At 45.7% G+C, this 18,817-nt stretch overlaps 1 protein-coding gene across 4 annotated transcripts in view; it reads left to right on the top strand.

Annotated features, from left to right (window-relative positions):
- The window catches only part of LOC111244516 (uncharacterized), a 162,870-nt gene that overhangs the window by 126,756 nt on the left and 17,297 nt on the right, over window positions 1-18,817 (top strand). The window lies entirely within an intron of this gene.

Here is an 18,817-nt window from a genome sequence, read left to right as displayed (position 1 = left end):
TTTTGCCATGAATAGTTTTCGAATGCCAAATGCAAGCTACAATTAGATGTTTATGATTTTTTATAATCTGTTGAATCCTAGGCAAACTAAAGTATCTTCTGCGTAGAGCACGCCCTGAGCACTATATCATTACTTGTCCAACCTCTAGGAGACGTTAGGAAGCAGACTATCTCTAATGGAGAAAGAGGCGGCGATCGTCCTTCTGACCGCGTAAGGTGGAATACGGTACGTTAAACGAAGGGATGTGAATATACCATTGCTTACTGACGTTTTGCCAGCGTTTTTTTCTTTTTATAATTATCACTGTCGTTACTGAAGCCGCGCTACTGCCAATTCTACCGTTTTGGCATTTGCTGTTACTCGCCATATTACTGGACTAACGATCCCATCGGCAGCAGTTAACAGTATTCGAACCTCTTTTTCCTCTTACATTGCATCGTACGCGACATCAAAGTTATTGCTGTCGTTATTATTAGGGTTGTTGATGTCACACAACGTCCGAGCTATGGGGATCAGCAAGAGAATATGCATGTTCTGCATGCTTTTGCTTTTGTGTGTATGTATCCTTCGTGAGCGGCAGTAGCGACCGTAGTGACTGCGAAAGCAGCGAGTGCGACCCAAGTAAAAGTCAGCTTCCACTGGCTTTCCTCGCCGGACCCTGTAACAGCGTATTCATTCTTCGTCTCTTAGGTCAGCAGGTCATGAAGCGTACTGGGCCGGCAACCGCCGCGGCATCAGCAGACCGGATCGAAGGCCTTAAGGAAGCTGTCAAAGGAAACAAGGTTGGTCATAGCGGAGTATGGCGGGCGGTCCGCAAAGGCTGCTTCCGTAACCGCCATCGCTGCTGCTGTCGGCGCGAAACTGAGGGCCGACAACCCTTGACAGGGGGCGACCGGCAAAAGCCAATGCCGAGTCTTTTCCGCCGTCCAAACGGAAGAGCGTGCAGTGTACCGGACTGACAGGGTTGAAAGACCGGCTGTGCATCAATATAGATGCAAATGAGGGCCGCTGAGGGATTCTGCGAAAGACGGCTACACGACGAAGCTGCACAACTGCAAAGGCTACCGGGTGACAATAGAAGCGGGGAAGACAAGTGAGAGAGCAAGATTACTAGCGACCAGAGATGGCTTCCACAACAAATGGTTCTCGTCAGTCACGAAGCTACGTAGGACAGCGTTTTCGGATGAGGTGTGTTGCGTAAAACGGCTTGTATTTCCAGTACTATACAGTGGCCAGGCGTCGAGAAGGAAGTGTGGCAGAAATAGTGTATATAACCTTGTATATCGTGCCAGCGCAGTGCATTCCAACGGCGGTTGCAGCAGCAGTAACAGCAGCAGTGGCGTTGAACCTGGGGAAACAAAACAGCACGGGCGTGAGTACTGAAGGCGGGGTCGACTACAAGAAAGGCGGGTGCAGTGTGGCAATGGGGGGCAACCTTAGTCATGTTGCAACATTGTAACCTCACAGGGTAATTGCCCTTCTCGGCACGTATAGTAGTAGTATGTATGGGGATGCGGCTGGTCAGAGAATCGGTGGCAACGCATGGTCAGAGATAGGTAAAGAGAAAGGAAAAACGCACGAGCGACACGGACCCTGGGAACTATGACCCGTAGCGTGCACTGATGTCAGAACCTGAAAGCTCCGAACGCTGTCTGCAACCTTGGCCGCTGTCAAACCAAACTAACCTACGCGATGTGCAATGCCTACTATTAGTTCCATTTGAGCTAAAGAAACTGTACACAGATACAGAAAACGAGACGCTTACACTTTTGCTTCACCATATGTAAAGCGGAGCCCTGGCCAGAAGCTTTTGCGCAGGCTCAGCTACATTACTAGTTCGTCGAGAGCGGTCGGTAGCCTTGTGCCATGTGCAGCCCTGGCACACAGCAAGCGTCCGCTGGTAGATGAGTCGAGAATGTCTTTCCTGCGTGTTAAAAGTAAAATAACTCGCGCACGATATAGCAATGCGTTGCAGAACAAAGCGTACACAAAGTTATTTAGTTAAGCAGAGTTAGTTGGAGCTGAGGTGTCGGTGTATCGATCAACAGGAGGTAGTTTTGCTAGGGCCATCAATGTCTTTATTGGCGAGGGTAATCACCGAAGTTTATATACGTATATATCCCCTCAGAAACGAAGTGTCACTCGCAATCGCTATCGGAGCTCCAGAAAACGAATGGGCAGGAATCAATGTACTTTTCGAGGCGTCTGATGCTAAAGCTCGTAGCTCTTTTAAAACGAATCCAACGCAGAGCCGCCACATCGACGTTGTATGATACACGCATAACCGCTAGTATAGCAGCTACTAACACTGAGGCCCCGGTCGTTGTGATCATTACAAATGTGCACGAGGCATGGTAGTGCCAAGTAGTACTCTGTACGATTATCTTGCTGCCCTCATCACGAGGTCACGTCGACAATAAATTGGCTTTATCAGAGAGCATCACGCTGCCGCAGGGGCAGGAGAAAGTGAGTTAGCAAGAGAAAAAAACGATCGAGGGACGCAGTGTGTAGCTGCCGCAACAATAAAGCGATGAAATATCGCTTTCAAATCATTTCCCAGCGGTAACGCCCACTACCACTAAAGGGGTCGGGCAGAAGAAGTAGTCAGAGGACCGGGCGCTAGAAATTGCTAACGGCGGCGAATCGGCGGGAATATCCTCACAGCTATGGACAATTGCCGGCGCACCGTACGTTTCACCGGTGAAGACGTGGTCACAGGGAGATAGGAATACAGTCTTTATAGCGGTATCTGCTGTAGGGTTCTAGCCACGGCGCTTCTAGCAGCGGCTGCGTACCATGGGCCGTCGACTATTCACCGTTGTCCTGAATGGGACGAGGAGACACGGGTGCGTTCACCAGGTAAGCTGTCCGCTCACTACAAGCATGATGGAGATAACCGACTCATCGGCACCAGGTTGCAGACGTAGGGGCTATACAAGCGAAAAAGAAGGCAGACAAGTTTATGTCGTACAATTCGGAACGCGAACTTACCCTCCGTATATATATATGTGAGAGCTACGATGTTGGCCCTGTTCATGCTGCCAGCTCTAACACGGACGTATATTCGCTCCTGTCGGCAACTAGAGAAACTGTAGGGGCGCACATTGATATTATGTTGCACGGTTCGAGTACTTGTGCTCGTAGTAGAATAATAAAGAAAACTAGAAAGCTTCCATGATCCGCTCTTGGTTGGAACGCGCACCCCTAAACCAATACACTTATTCCCCTAGGAAATACGCCCATTCCTGTGTAAGCCAATCGAATAAAGCGAGCTGTGGGAGTTCGGCCAGTAGGGCCGACGGTATATGATGGAGCTGCATGGACTGCAATTCACGCGTTGTTATTACCTACTGCTACCACTGTGTGTCAGACAAGGCCGGCGAGGAAAGCTAAAGAGAGTGAGGTCATTTACTCGCATGATGGACGAAGTTTGCGACCACAAAAGGAGGAAGCGACCGAACCGGGCAGCAACTGAGACCTCGGTCCTCACCGGTCGAAGAGCCGACCACTGTTGCTCATTCTCATTTCGTGGCCTGGACAGGAATTGTAGGACAAACAAATGCTGGCGGTGATGGTAAGCTCAAATGAAAGGGCAAGAAGCAATGAAGGCTAAAGGGATAACTGGTTTAAGGTGTGGGTATGTGTATTTCTGTTAATGAGTGCAAATGTGAACTAAGTCATTTGATCGATCGGTTTTAGTGGAACATGCCTATCCTGTTAGCATAAGCTGCACAAGGTTGTCGAAGAATGGCTAATGTTGAAGAGCTTCTTTCAGGGAAATTAGCACAGTTCTTATTGGAGTATGTATATTTACACAGGAAAAAATATGACGAGGTAGTACCGATTTATGGAGTAGAGCGAAAGGTTTAGAGAAGAGAGGAGCTAATTATATTTTATATTATTGCTTTTCTGTGTTCTTTATCAATGTTTAATTTATTGCTGAGACCTTGTAAACAATGATAAGCGGACATTATTTCATTACTACTGTATCGCGGAATTAATCTGAGCGCAGATCGGTAAAAACTCAGAGGTCTGACTGTAAAATCGATTTGTTCGAATTCGTAAACAAATCCCTAAACAATATTAAAAACACAGACACGCGTTACGAGTTTCTTCAATTTTTTTAAATTGCGAACTATCGATAAACGGATGAATGTGTCATATGAAAACAGATGAACGCTCTGGCGATATGTACATCTAGTTGGCTCCCTTTCCCATACAAATCCATTAAATTTACAATTCGTATACGGCTGCAGGGCACATACAGAGGGTTTACCTCCGCCCCATTCAACATCTATAAATGCGTATGATTCACATTAGAGATTGCATTGTAAAATATACCCATATTCATAGGTCGATTCGCTACTGCTTATAGCTAGTTGCTGTTTTGAAAGTCTTCGTAAACAGGTTGACGTCGGTTTACTTGGATGCCGCAGGTAGTACGTTGGGGGTATTACGTACCAGTGCTACAGCTACCGGCACAACAATTACCACTTACCCGCAGCCACGACTTGCCACTAACGTCTCATGCCCCTCGCCGTATACCAGCTCCGTTAGTATCGTTGCTCGTGGAAAGATAGCAAACACCCATCATGTCCAATCGGGAGAATCTTGCGTAGCCTACCCAACCGAACCGACCAAAGCTTGCTTGTCATTTCCCCAATAGTAGCGGCAAAGGGAGAAAGTACTTTTCCCTGAATCCTTACCGACTTGGCATCCTTTTCGGGTGCAGTGTGTTTACTTCGCTTGTTCACAAGCTCAAAGAGAGAGAGAGAGAGCAAAGCACAGTATGGGCATTCTAACTAGCTTTTTCTTCGACTCTCCCGTTACCACACCACCCCCCGAACCTCCAACAGTGAATAATTGATGGAATCGCAGCTTCTATTGCGGCGGCGGAAGCAATGGCACAGCCAGCATAGCCCGTCAGTGGGAACTGTTACGATGAGTTGGGCGTCCGGTCACCTAGGGGCGGACAGTCCTCTTACTGCTTTTCTGGGGAAGGGGCGTCCTCTTGGATAAAGTATTTCCCTTCGCCTTCATTTGATTATCACACTGCTTGAGCTACTAATACAGGGTCTGCTATAGTCAGTCACGGTTACTTTCAGACCACGGACTTGCTGAAAACTCGCTTCCGTAAAGCTGTTCACTTGCTATTGCAGCTGGCGGCTATAAAGGCAAACGGATATCTACGGCAAGCAGTCGGCTGTTGGCGAGTCACCTGTGATCGTTATGGCAAGCTGCCAGACCAACTAGAGGACCATCACTATTGCTCCTATCACGCTCCAGTTCCTAACGACTTTTGTTATGCGACGTGATAATGTTCGTGCTTATCAACTCGACTAGTACGGCCAGCTATGGCAGATTGCCAGCCATTATATATAGTGCGTGTATCTGTTACATCACGCTGTGTATGGCTGGTCGGTATGTTATTATTAAAAGGCAGCGGACTAGTGAATAACCATTGTCTGTTGCTGTGAGGTAACCTCCTGGAAAATGTTGGTGTACATCTATTAAATAGACATGCGGAATTGTAGTTGTAAATATGTGCTGAGCGAATTATGTGGGAACAAGGGAAAAGTCAGGGCCTTAGCGCCCTTGATATGAATATGTGGTCAGATTTGAATCCGTTTGCAATTGGCTGTGGGCGATTAACCAGCCCCGCATGCTGGCGCTGGTGTAGCATTCGTTATGGGCGCTACATGTCTAATGTGATTGAGCATAATCTAGAAATTGATAAACATGATCTGTATATAAATATGCAGAAGCTAGCAAGGCGGAACAGACAAAGGTAATTGGCTGGCAACGTCGGTCGATGGGACCGCAAAGACCTTCAGGGAGAATATCGAGTCAATTGAAGCAAGCTGAATTATACAAAAAAAAAAAAATATATATATATATATATATATATTTGCAAAAAAAGCTGTATTCCTTCGTTGAAGTTTGGTGTTATTATAACAAATATGTGCTTTACTCACACATATGACTGTTAGGTTACCTTCTTTGGCAGTGTGTAAAATACCTCTTCTAATGATATGAAACACTATGAAAATACTGAATAACAATAAAAACGAAATGTTTATGTTCGACACTCGATCACAATTCGTAAGACTCACTCCGTTTCAGTCCAGTCAGGTAAAACACACAGATTATATAGTAATGAATATTACACAAGCTTGTATGCGGGCTGACATACGCAAACAATGTTGTAATTTTTTTAAATCTGAGTTCGAATCCGCCCATGCACACATAAATGCGTCAGGATTGCTTCTACTTTTGTGCATACATATCGCAATTTTATATTAATCTATCCCTTTGAATCTGTGTATTTGCCCATTGCAACTCGGCGATCGCCACGGTGATAACGATGATTCTTATTGTTATTATAATAATGAAGCGTACTATATAAGTACAATAGCTTTTCAATGCACTTACAGCTTCTTTCATGCCCGCAAAGATTTTTGAAAGCGTACATACGCACACCTGTACACGAGCTTTGTCCACATGTATATTACTAGTATTGATGATGTGTGTGTGTCTGCGTGGTGAAATTTGAGAGCTTTCATTCTGCCCCCATCGGCTTCATACTCATTTGCTTTACCTGCCCCGGAGACTGGTAGTAGTTGGCGAAGTCGGCCTGCTACAGGGAGTACCCCGCAATCAGGACGCTCGTCCTTTGGATAGCAGCCGGTGCCGCTCAAACTCTGAATTGTTCCTCTGACTATTTGCAAAATATTATCATAATGAACGGTCCGCTTGCAGAGACTGACAGAGCGAAACATGCAAAAACGTATTGCTTTAGCCCCATTTGCCCTTTCCCCTTCATCTGCTCGCTCTGGTGGCCTTAGCACCCGTTCCTTTCATCCAGAGCCAACTGAGTGCGCTTGATAGTAAACCCGCTAAATGCAGGTTGCGTATAAAGCAAGCCGGCAACGAGACACGAGAAAACAAGCGAGCCACCGACGTTGTCGACTGCGGCGTACAGCGGGTGGGAGTCGCCACCCCTGGGACGAAGCAGGGGCTGGCAGACTATGCAATGAGAATTTCCTTTGGTGAACGTGTGACACGCTGAAGAGGACTGAGGAATTGTAGCCACGTTATTGGCATCCGTTAATGTCCCTGTTGATGCTGCTGCAAAACTTGAGGTTTTTGCAGCAGCGCCATCCGTGTGAGGGACGTCATTTCACAGATTGGATGGAAGCGTGAGAAGGCGCGGCAGCCGACGGCAGCTGATATATAGACACATAGGTCGCTAAGCTGAAGACTTGATGGTATGAAGTCGCTTTGCTTTTCCCCTCTGAACTTTTTAGCTAACGGCTGATCCTGGATGCGATCTTGCAATTAGTGATGTCTCGAAACTAACGAACATGTCGGTTGCTATGCAAACCCATACCGCTCTACTATATACGTGTGCGTATGCACAGGCGATTTACAACTGTTATTTAAGACGCTTTATGTGCAGGGAAACCATATCTATATTCGAGACAAAAACAACTGCTAAATAAAGAACATCAGTATTCTATTCTATCATCTCTAACCGTCTTTCATATAAGGTAACATTGTACGCATCAATGATGTAAAAAAAAAAAAAATCTGTAAATTTTGTTTAAGATGTAATTTGGAAAAAAAATAAGATTGTCCAGTAAAATGACCGGTTCTTTTATTTGAAACATGAAGACGAATGCAGATCCAGTTGCGCCTCAAACGTGTACGCCTATATGAGCATTCTTTTACTGCCGTCACGAATTGCTTTTCTCTCGACCTGTTGTTCTTTCCTGTTACTGCCCGCGTTTAGCGCATCACATTACCTTCCATGTGTAACATGTATATGTAAGGACGCTTTGTCTCATATATATAAACATATATAGGCCATAACATATAATAACTAAAAATGAGTCATCAAACGGGCAGAGTGGAGATCGCTCTAAGCAGTAGGGAGGGACGCATTTTTGATGAGACGTTAAACTGCAGAAGATAAGGGCCAGCCTGTAGATGACGACTGAAGATGGTCTGTGGCGCTAACGTTCACTGCGCGAAGAGCACCTTCATAAGGTTTGCCACTAAGTGTATATGTAGCTGTGGTTTGTTTGATGCGGCAGTGGTGGTTATGGCTGGTGGTTAGGCCTGCACTTGCTGGCAGACGAGGCCTTTCGTCTTCGAGCCTGGAGAAAAGAACCGCAATAGAGCAGCGATGACTATTGCCTCGAACAGAACGGTAGAAGTTCTCTCAGCTAGGCTGTCTCGTATTCGATCAATAAGGTAGGGAAATACTAGAGACAGCTTCTAAGCACTTACGATGCAGTCCTCCCTTCGCTTTGACGCTGGCGATGCCTAAAAGACGCGCTCAAGGAGAAGTAAAAAAGAAAGCAAGGCCGAGGGGACAAGGCAGGATGAAACGTATAGCGCGCAGATAGAACCACAAAGAAGGTGCTGCAGAAGGCAGTAACACCGCGAAAGCACCCTTATCTCAGTCATATTAAGGATGGGCGGGGTTCGAGTGTGTAAAGGATTCGAATAGACCTGCGGTCTGCACTCGAAGTAAAAGACGGGTAAATGCAGACAAGCATCGGTGGGGGTTCGATTATGAAGAAGCAGTTTCAGACCGTTCTGAATAGCTCGATCGAGCACCTACGACACGGACAGCTTCCGCGGTCGTGGGAGTGAGTCAATGGACAGGGCGAGGCAGGAACGGGCGAATCGGGACAAGAGTTGTCCATTGCTTCGAGTGGGCAATCACTGCCAGCATCTGGTGCATTTGTAAGGGTTCTCAGCATAGCCGAGGCCTCGTGCTGACGTGGGTTGTTCCATAGTGGAAGAATCTCTATTGTGGGCATTAAATATTGTCGAGTGTTCCATAAAGGAAGTGCTGGGTGTCACTTGTTAAGGAAGTATGCGGAATAACTAAAATGTGCCAAGTTTAGACAGATACACAGAAAACTGAAAGGTGCAATGGATGCAGACTTTAGAAAGCGTGCTGCCAAAATTTGCCCCGGGCGAAGAACGACAGCAAATAAGAAACGAAAAATTTATTTGAGATTGGACCACTTCAACTCTATTGTAGCTCAACGTATTTCACCAGCCTATATATATATACAGTATATTAGTAATTACATGCAACTAATTTAGGGTCTTTTCAGTACACAAAATAGCTGTAGCTGGTGCAATTGGCCAGTTGTTCGGTTGGCGTAACCGATTTTATTAGTGCCTCTAGATCACCGTCATCTTTGACGCACTACATAAGGTGACGTAAGCCAATATGCCTTGTGAGTATTGCGCTCGATTTCAGCGTATGCTGTCGTGGGATGTTGATGTATTAGAAGACTTCCGTTATATACGTTGCTGTTGAAGTCTTGCGATTATACACTCGCTAGCTTCTTGTTACTGTTGTGGTAGGTTCAAATAGACGTGTCGGCAGGTTTCGTACCTGAAGTATTATGGCTAGCCAGATCCCATCCGACGTTGATTAACGATGTCAAATTCAACTCTGGCCTCCTTACTCCTGCTTGTTTTCTTAAACGAACAGATATTTAAATGTAATATCGCTTACGTCGCATGCACATATATGAACTTGTCTTCCTCTAGACAGAGGTGGAGGGAAGGGAGTAAACGCTAAACATTCTACCATACTATCCCACAGTCCTTTAGGCAGCTACATGCACTGGTAGAAAACGCGAAGTCAAATTTACTTTGGGAAAGGTTTATATCGTATATCTTCTCTATGCTAGAAGCGCAAGTCTAGGTGTATTACGACTCAATCGGTCAATGAAGCCGTGTTCTGCGCTGCTGGCTGCCTGCTTGGTTCAGGTTTATTGAACAATTTCTCATCATAGAGGTATGCACAGCTTTAAACCAGGATGTTAGTTGCCCCACCTAGCCATATACACAGACAGAAAAACCAACGACAGATCCAGGAAGGAAGCCGATGGTAGCAGCGGGCTGGGAGCGCTACACCAGGCAGCTGCCAGATGAGGATGAAAACAAGAATTCTGCTGGGATCCGGAATCATAACAGGAATCGAGGGTAGTATGCTTGCCCTCTTATGATTTGCGCCCTTTACATTAGCGCCTGTATCATACACGCGGTGCATGCCCTGCAAAGTTAGAATGGCGAACGCACGCCAGAGGCAAACGAAACTTGGTTTGTGCCGCATTTACCTCACGAACTCAGATTGTTTGTTGGAATCGATTTGAACTGTAGCGTTCCTTGCATTCCCCGGCCGATCGCTCAACCAAAATACAGACCAGCTACCAGGCTATGCAACAACCTAGCCAATGGGCTTTGTTGGCTGCGAGGTGCAACTCCAAGAAGCAGCCTCTAGAGCTTGACTTCCACTAAGCGTATAAGATAGAGCGTGTGAGGGCGTGGCAGGTCCGTGCGTTACTAACCCCTACCCTAGTACTGTTTCTATTGCCCAAGTAATAGTAGCAGCAGCACTAGCAGTAACAAAGTAAAAGCAGCTGTTAGTAAAAGAAGTTGTCGGTAAATAGAGCGGTCGAGTTTGGTCGCAATCAGCAGTAGGAGAAAGGGGCAACGGATTAGTAGGTTATGGGTGCTTAAGTGCATGCGGCTTGCACGTGGCCGTACGTTTCCGCACGGTATCGCCTGGTAGGCCAGGCTGCACTTTACTGGCGGAAAGAATGAACCAAGAGGTATGGGGGTAGGGTCTCCTGAAGGAACAGAGCTATAGACTCCGCCTCTGAGTCACAGTTTTGGGTGTCTTCCCGTAACCGAGGTCTCCGGCGAATGAACGAGGCTCGACGTTTCTTTACAGCACACGCGAAAGCGAGCACCCAGTGGGCTAGCTAGCTAGCTGAATAGGGCCGAATACACTAATTTTACCGTATATAGTTCTACGATAACTATCAGAGTGTACAGCCTGCAAACATGTGCAATTGGAGCGAAACACGAAGGGCCTACGCACCGATGTATGTGTGCTGTTATAGAGGGGCGAACAGAAAGTGTGGCTGGGAAGTGAGGGCAACAGCCCAAGGGGCAGCAACAAGTAATTAGATTAGATTCTGTTACAGGCACATTGCTTGACACAGTCCGCACACAGAAATGACTCCTTGACTGAGCGAAATAGACGCTTGAGGGGGGTGACTCGCTAGTGGATTCGTCGCTACTGACGAACGGGATAGAGCCATTTGATGAGATAGAACCGCTTCGTCATCGAAAGTGGTAGCGTGTGGCTGGTAGTTACTCATTCAGTAGTCGGCCTAAGAGCTCACTATTTAATTGCCCCGTTTCACTGTAGCAGCCTTCATACATATTCGCGCGCTTGGGGTCAGATCGTTACCTATCTTGTGGGTGACTGGCTTAATCGGCAGCCATTTATTGCCAAGCGAAGCATCTAGACTATCATCTGAACTTATCTGGTCCCTCTGTATCTGTAGCAATTTAACTGGGCCGAAGATATTATCCTCGAGAACATCGTCGTTACATCGCATGAGTAGCTTGAGCATAAATATTAGAGGAAGTGATAAGGGTGGCAAGAGCCGTTAATATCGTTCACATTACCCCTAACTATACGAAACAGGGCCAAGCTGTCACTGGTCTGTGAGACTATGTCGACATCGTGTAAATAAATAGGCTGCGCTTGACAATTTCCAATGGCGATACCAGCTATCAATCCAGCCATATGTGCGTCTGCTCGAATAGGAATCAAGCTACAAAAGTTTATCCAGATCACACCAGCTCACTAGAGACTGCCATAAAGTAAAGCATGATGACTGTCTTCTAACACGGACACTACTATGTAGTTGACTGGAAAACAGGCGGCAACAGCAATAGCTTTTAATGAAACAAAGTCCATTTCACTTAACAAGTATTTATGCGGCTATCTCTTCTATCGTATAACGCGCCATCCTTTGAACGTACCCCTACTACTACGCTAGTCTCGCTGGCGCGAGAAGAAGCGGTGATTCCCTTGTTTGTTCCTGTATGCATCACAAGCCGATCAATTTATGTAGAATTTACGCGTGTCTTCCATCGCGTACTGGGATTCGCTCGTAAATATCTCTCCTCTGCTTATTAGTGTTTGTGGTGCGCAGTAAGTTGTCGTTGGAATTACCATGGCAGCTACCACCATGACAAAAGCATGACGATGTCCGACGTTTATCAACGTTTTTCAACCTGTTCTCTTTTCTGTAACTGCAGAAGTTATTTGCTGCTGTTGGTTTACCATCATTATCTCTTTCCTGGTCCCGCTTCTACTAATCTTGTTCGCTTTGTTTCTCGTTCTTCTGCTCCCGGCCCCGCTTTGTGTTTTTTACTGTTGCCCCTGTTAAGATGTAAAGCCTAGCCTGTCTTCGGCGGTTCCTGTAGCCAATTCCCTTTAGCTGACTTCTGCGTTTTCGTTGTCGGGGGTCATTTTGTCTCAGCCGCCATGACAACCGCGGCAGGGGCAGGCAGCATCACTAGTATCCCTCTCCTTCTCCGGCCAAACCCATACGCCATCTCGGTGCTCCGAACCCTTCCGTTTCTATATCGTTGTCGTTACTTGTTTGCTGCCTGGCCATCAGTTATAAGGCAACAGCAAAAACGACAGCGGTAGCAGCCCCAGGGCATTCGGTGTCCCGGTGAGGGTCTTCGGGACCCCAGTTAGTCTCCAGCTTGTTGTCTTGGCCTTCTTCGTGCTGTTGTTATTGTTGTTGTTGTTGCTTCTTTTTCAGTCTTTGGATGGTCGAATGGCTTGCCTGTCTGTTGTCGAATTCTCGGCCACTCGTTTAGTCTATTTTTGGCTCGAAATTGCCTATGTGGCCACCAACATTGCCCCGGCAAGTGTTGCTGCCACCCCCCCGACGACATCAGCCTTGCTTCTGCTGATGCCGCTGGGTCACTGGGTTCGTGCGTAAAAGCGTGCTTAAGAAGCCCATTGAGGACAACGAAGCTAGGCAAGCGGTGAACATATGAGAAGCATTGCAGTAAAAGGGTGAACGAGAATCAACACAAGAAAAGCAGGAGAATCCGGGGAAGATAGAAAGCAGTGCGGAAGTATTGCCCATTGCAGTGGTGCCTGCATGACTGCGTGGTTGCGTCCGTCTCCATGTCTGCGAGTGAGTATGATACTACATACTCGTGTGCATGCGAGCGACTTTCTTTGCGGTACTAGCAGCTCATGACTTGACACGGTGACAGCGACAACGGCGAAGGCTGACAGTCAAAGAGGGGGCCTATGGACAGTGGGCGATAGGCGACGGGCGAACGGCTGAAGCCCGCTTTCTCCTTGACGTTGTTATCAGAAGAATAGAGGCGCAGAATCCCCTCGATCTTTTCTCGACCATCCGCCCTTGTCGACAGCGCAGCTTCTGCAGTCGTTTGTCGTGTTAGTAGCGGTCTTGCGGCCCGCTGCTACCGCCAGCCGTGCCAACGCAGGAGCGCTTCTTATCTATGACAGCCGTCAGCGGGCAAAAGTTGAGAAGGGACCTCTAGATAATAATTGCCATAGCACTGGTTGTCGTAGGAGTAGCAGCTTCTGAACGGCTCCCATTGTCTCTATTGTTATTGATGTTGAGCCGCTGTTATTCTTTGCAGGGGACTGAATGTCCGGCGGTCACTTCAATATCTGACAATGAGAACGCTTGAGAAGTAGAGGCAGCGTTTTCTTCGAGAGAGATACACGAACGAAGCATTGTGGCGCCCGATAGGTGCGCTTTGCTAACGAAACAGCTGCGGATTATGTTACACATATTTGCTAGCTATTAGTTTCTAGCATGTAGAGAATGGTCTAATCTGAGTGGCCAATCCGTGGCCCTTTCGGTGCGTTGCCATAGCAGCCATGACTAACAAGCACTCTGTTACTTTGGTTTAAAGCATTGGCAGGAAAGGTTGCTGAGAAAAATAAAGAATTAAGTAAACTAAGGTATACTATGAGCTTAACAGCTGCTTGTATGATTGCCATATCGTTCTATATGTCTATTGAAGAAACCCCAGACGAGTCTAATAAAACCTGCTCCAGTTGAGCTACTGATCGGAGCAGGTTTTTGATGCTGTACGAAAAAGACTTCGAAAACCTGTTGACATAACAAAAATGACTGAACGTGATAAAAGCCGCTGGTACATATGCGGCTACGTAGCAGAAAATTTCGTCATTTTATAGATTACTTTGTTGTAAACATGGCTTTAGAAAAAGCAGTAATAAGACCACTCAATATCTATACATGCAGGGCAGGCATTGCTAGTGTCGACTACAAGATGTGCGGAATGTTTTTTTGTAATAAACAGTGATTTTAGTAGAAAACGCGACAACTGCTGTTATTATGGCAAGCTGATTTTTACTTGCTATTACACTGTCTTCATTAAAAAAAGTATACATTCATACCTTTTGTGTCTGTGTATGTTTGCGTATGTGCGAGCGTCTGCGTCCTTCCGTAAAAGGAGTGGTATCCTATAGGATAAAACTCCTCTTGTAAAGGCTGTACAGCAGCCAACGCTTCCAGGCACTGCTGGTGCTGCTAAAACAGTGACAAACGAAGGAATAGCAGTAGCAGCTTATAAATACTGGACCACGTAGCTAATGCACCACTACACTATCACCAATGGTACAGAGCTGCCACTCGTTTTACGGCCTCGCTGCGTGTGTCTGTCTGTGTGTGCTTATGAGGGGCTTCCGGCCAACCCCAACGCGACTTGTCTATTTACTGTTGAATGTACGTACTTTATTGTCTGTGCATAGTAATAACGGAAGCTATACTACGAGTGTTTAGTGCGCTAGTACGAGCAGCGACTCTAGCAGCTGTAACTCGTCGCTTTCGTTGCTGTCACTCTTGCAGCTGCTAGGAGTTTCGCCGCCGCTCTCAAGAATGGTCAACGTCCTATCCAGGTTGTCGAGACTCACTGTTGCAGATGTGGTTGTTGTTACCGTCGTTGTTCGACCATCATCAGCATGAGTGAGCGTCAACGACGGCTGGCAGCTTCCTTTGCGTCATGTTATACAATATACAATGCGTTGGACGGAAGTAGAGCGTTGAGACGCTAGAGTGTCAGACAAGTTTGCCAGGAGAATGCAAATTTACCTAGCAACTACTCTGCTGGAACTGCTGTTAGTACGTGGGGTCGTAGGTAGACGCCGTTATGATAGGCTTAGTGATATTAGTACAATCACTGCACTTGCCGGATGTACCTGTCGGTGGTAAGACGTCTGTCTGGCGACTGCTATGAATACTCTCATGCCAAACAGGTTACGACCCAAGCCCGTTGCTCAACTCCGTCGAACTGACCAACAGCCACAAAGTGGTTTTGACGTATATGATATGAGGGAGGATACAGTCCGAAAGTGAAGTAACGGGCACAACGCTGCTTCGTATGCGCTTCTGTCTCACGACGCTAGCTAGTAGTAATTCGGTAGCACGCAGGCAAAGCCTATACAAAAGGCTCGCTGCTGTTGCGGCGGAAGTCTACGCCTGTCAAGTGCCGTTTGTCGGCTTCGCTGACAATTCACAATGGCAGACAGACAGGCCGGGGGCCACGGAAAGGTGTTGCAGATGTACAAGTAACCATAGTAGCAATATTAGTATTAGTGTTACTAATACAAGTGGTACAAGCAATGCGATCGTTTTATTTTTGTCTTGCCCCTAACCCCCAACTCCCCTCTGTTTTACGACCTGCAGGTGTCGAGAATTTTTTAGGGAGCGCGCCCCGCAAACCCATTGTCGACTACCAAGTAACAAGTACATTCTAAATGCTGCACACGATCAGAAGGTACGAGGGTAATAGAGGTTAGAACAAGTATTTGGTGCAGACCAGATTGACTGTATGTATCTATGTCCAGATACGAGGAGACCATAAGCTGTCCGTGTGTTTAGCATTACATCGAATGAGCAGCATATATAGTTTTTGTATCTATTTCATAAAACGTGGATGTTAACAGTGTATTGGCTTATCTACAAATTACTACATAATGGAAGATGTTCGCTAGTAAAAAATTTACCTACTAAAGATGTATATATAATACTAAAGTTGACTCAAACACGTTCCATCTTGAGAAGAGGAAACACCGTTATCAGGCAAGCAGAATGCATTACACATCTTTTTTCTGCTTGGGACCTACGACCTTACTAATCCACATAATTAATCCCCAACTGTTCAGTAATACAGGCAGTAGGAGATCTTGGCTGTTTTCCGGTCTGAAGGAATAAACAGATAATCCCCTTTCCTTCTCTGATCGATGAGAGTCCTATTGTCGGCGTATCTTCTTGAATAGCACGGTATAATCATATAGATCTTGCAGCAAAGACAGACCCCCTTTCGAATGGTTACCCCACATCCCAGATGATGCCATCGAATGTGCTCTGCAGGATCGCTAGATGGGTGAATGGAACATAGTGCAGCTGTTGTCCCTCAGAAAGCTTCTTCTTACACAACTACTTTATCTAAGCGAAGATTGCATATATAATACTATCATTCACTAGCTTCCTTTCTCTGTTCCCAGAGAAGCGCATCAGGTAAGCGAAGACAACAAGCGATTTCGTGCGGTCCGGCTGCTACACTTTGCACATTCGATTTCCCTTTTGCTGAGCCAAACTGCGGTCGGCCAAGTTGAGCTAAGAACCGATGTCGCCTCCTTGTCTTCGCGACACCGTATTTAAGGTAGCGAGCGGCTCCCATACGGCTCATGTGAACTCGCATAGATACATATATACATTAGTTGATATATAACATGCTATCACCGTTGTCTTCAGTTCTGCGGGTTCAAACCCAGTGGTTTGTGTGGTCCGTCAACGATAGCTGCTATCACTGGCCTTTCTGTCATCTTCAATACTGACTAATGCACTTTGGTATAGTTCAGTCGATGGGCGCCGGTAGAGGCCTAAGGATAGGGACACTAGGGGAGAAAGAAACAAAATTTGGAGTGCCTTTTTTCCAAGGGAAAAACAACAGGCGGTAGAGGGTTATGACAATAACGTCACAGCAGTCAAGACAACAACAATATACTGGGCACAGGATTGACCTGAACGCTTACAGTGGCCGGTAATCTGTCCTGGAATGGGGTCCTAGCACATTTGGGGCCGGTTCGCCAACCAGCGGAGAAATCCAACAGATGTTGCCACTCAGGCTCCTGTCTTCTCATCGTTCCTTTACTACAATAGGATTGGCTACTTTGCTCCTACACGATACCCATTGCCGTAACAAAGGAAGCTTCGCTCCAAACCAGTCACTCAAGTCGCGTTTAACTCAGAAAGACCCCTAGGAGGCGGATATTCGATTGTGAACACGGCAGTAGCAATGGTTCATAGAATACATAAAATAATGTAGCATTATAAGATACTGTAACTTCATGTAAATAGGCATATCTATTATAATAATGTAAAAAAATTATACGTTGAATTATTGAAAAAGTATTAAACGTTTATCGAATGAAAGTTATATCGCAGGTAATATGAGTCGCATTAGGCTGGCGTTTGAAAGTTGAGATTGGACGGTAGATAGATGTGTCAACATTGTTGATAGGTCTTTATTTAGATTAAGTAAAGTTTCATTATAATAAAGGCTCAAACGGCGTCGAAACGTCTAAAACAACTGTACTATTTATTGTTAAGGTGCGTTATCGAGAGTAACGGTATCCTTGTCACTTTTATTGTAGTGACGTAGAAGAATTTCCGCCTTAATTTTATCTGCTAAACTCTTTCTAAATAAAAAAAATTCTGAAAAAATAGATTACATACAAAAATAATAGGCAGATAAAGAATGTGCACCACAATCAGTGCCAAAGCTTAGGGAAGTGCCAAAAAAGGTAACGCTATGCGCGTGCTGAAATTGAAAATGAATCGGTCCCACCTAACAAAACGATTCATTTGGATCTCTACTATCAATAACTGGAGAGAATACAATAAGCCATTGAAAGAATCAACCGAAACAGAAAAAGCGTTGTTTTCCGTTATGACATTGCCAGACCACATATACATTTAGCCACCTGGCTGAAATTGAATGAACTTAATTAGAAAATTTTAATGCATCTGCCAAATTATGCCTTTAGACTACTATCTGTGTCCGTCGCTGCAGAACTCTCTTAATAGCGTTCACTTAGTTTCAAAAGAGAAATTTAAAAATCACCTGTCATAACTTTTGTGCAGACGCCCCAGAGGTTCTAGAATAATGAGATCATTGTTCTTCGGAAAAAAAAATAGCAGAATGTTACCAATAGAAACGGCGCATAATTCAACTAACAGTCTCATTCGGATGTCTTGATCATATTTGTTTTTGTTTTTTAAAACGGTCACTAACTGTTCGACAAGCTAAAATATATTTATACATATATACAAATGTAGTACGCATACGTAGCTTGGCGCAGTAGGACGTGGGTGGGGCGCAGGTGTTTCAGATATTGTGTGTGCGTACACTGAACGGGGACGTGTGACAGAACCGTCTTGGTTATACCACCAGATGGTTATGTCGATATGCAATAATACATTGGATTTCAATATAAGTGGATACTTTACAGTTCGTCATCTCAGTAAATTGGACTAACTAACCTCATCACAGGCTGAGATAGCCGCACGAATTAGAGTTGAACCTTGTGCAAAGAAAGGGGAGACATCATAAAGAGAGCACTAAAATTTACTCAGCTTGTTTCGTGCGTGACCAGACGAAAGTCCAACTTTTGCATCTGAACGACGAGCACCAAGGTCGAAGAAAGCACAGACCGTGGAAAACCTTAAGAGGTCTTGTTTAACTGCAGCCGAAACAACATAAACATGTATTTGTACTTGTTCTAAGAAATTAAAAGAAATATAGATATGTTGTTCAATACAGTAACAAACAAAGTAGGATTTCAGCAGATTCTTAATCCTTGCATCGACTTATTTGCAAGACGTGCCCAAGG

This window comes from Varroa destructor, unplaced genomic scaffold, assembly GCF_002443255.2.
Source record: "Varroa destructor unplaced genomic scaffold, Vdes_3.0 BEIS01000002.1, whole genome shotgun sequence".
Classification (NCBI taxonomy): Eukaryota; Metazoa; Arthropoda; class Arachnida; order Mesostigmata; family Varroidae; genus Varroa; species Varroa destructor.
This window is presented reverse-complemented; position numbering and strand designations above follow the sequence as displayed.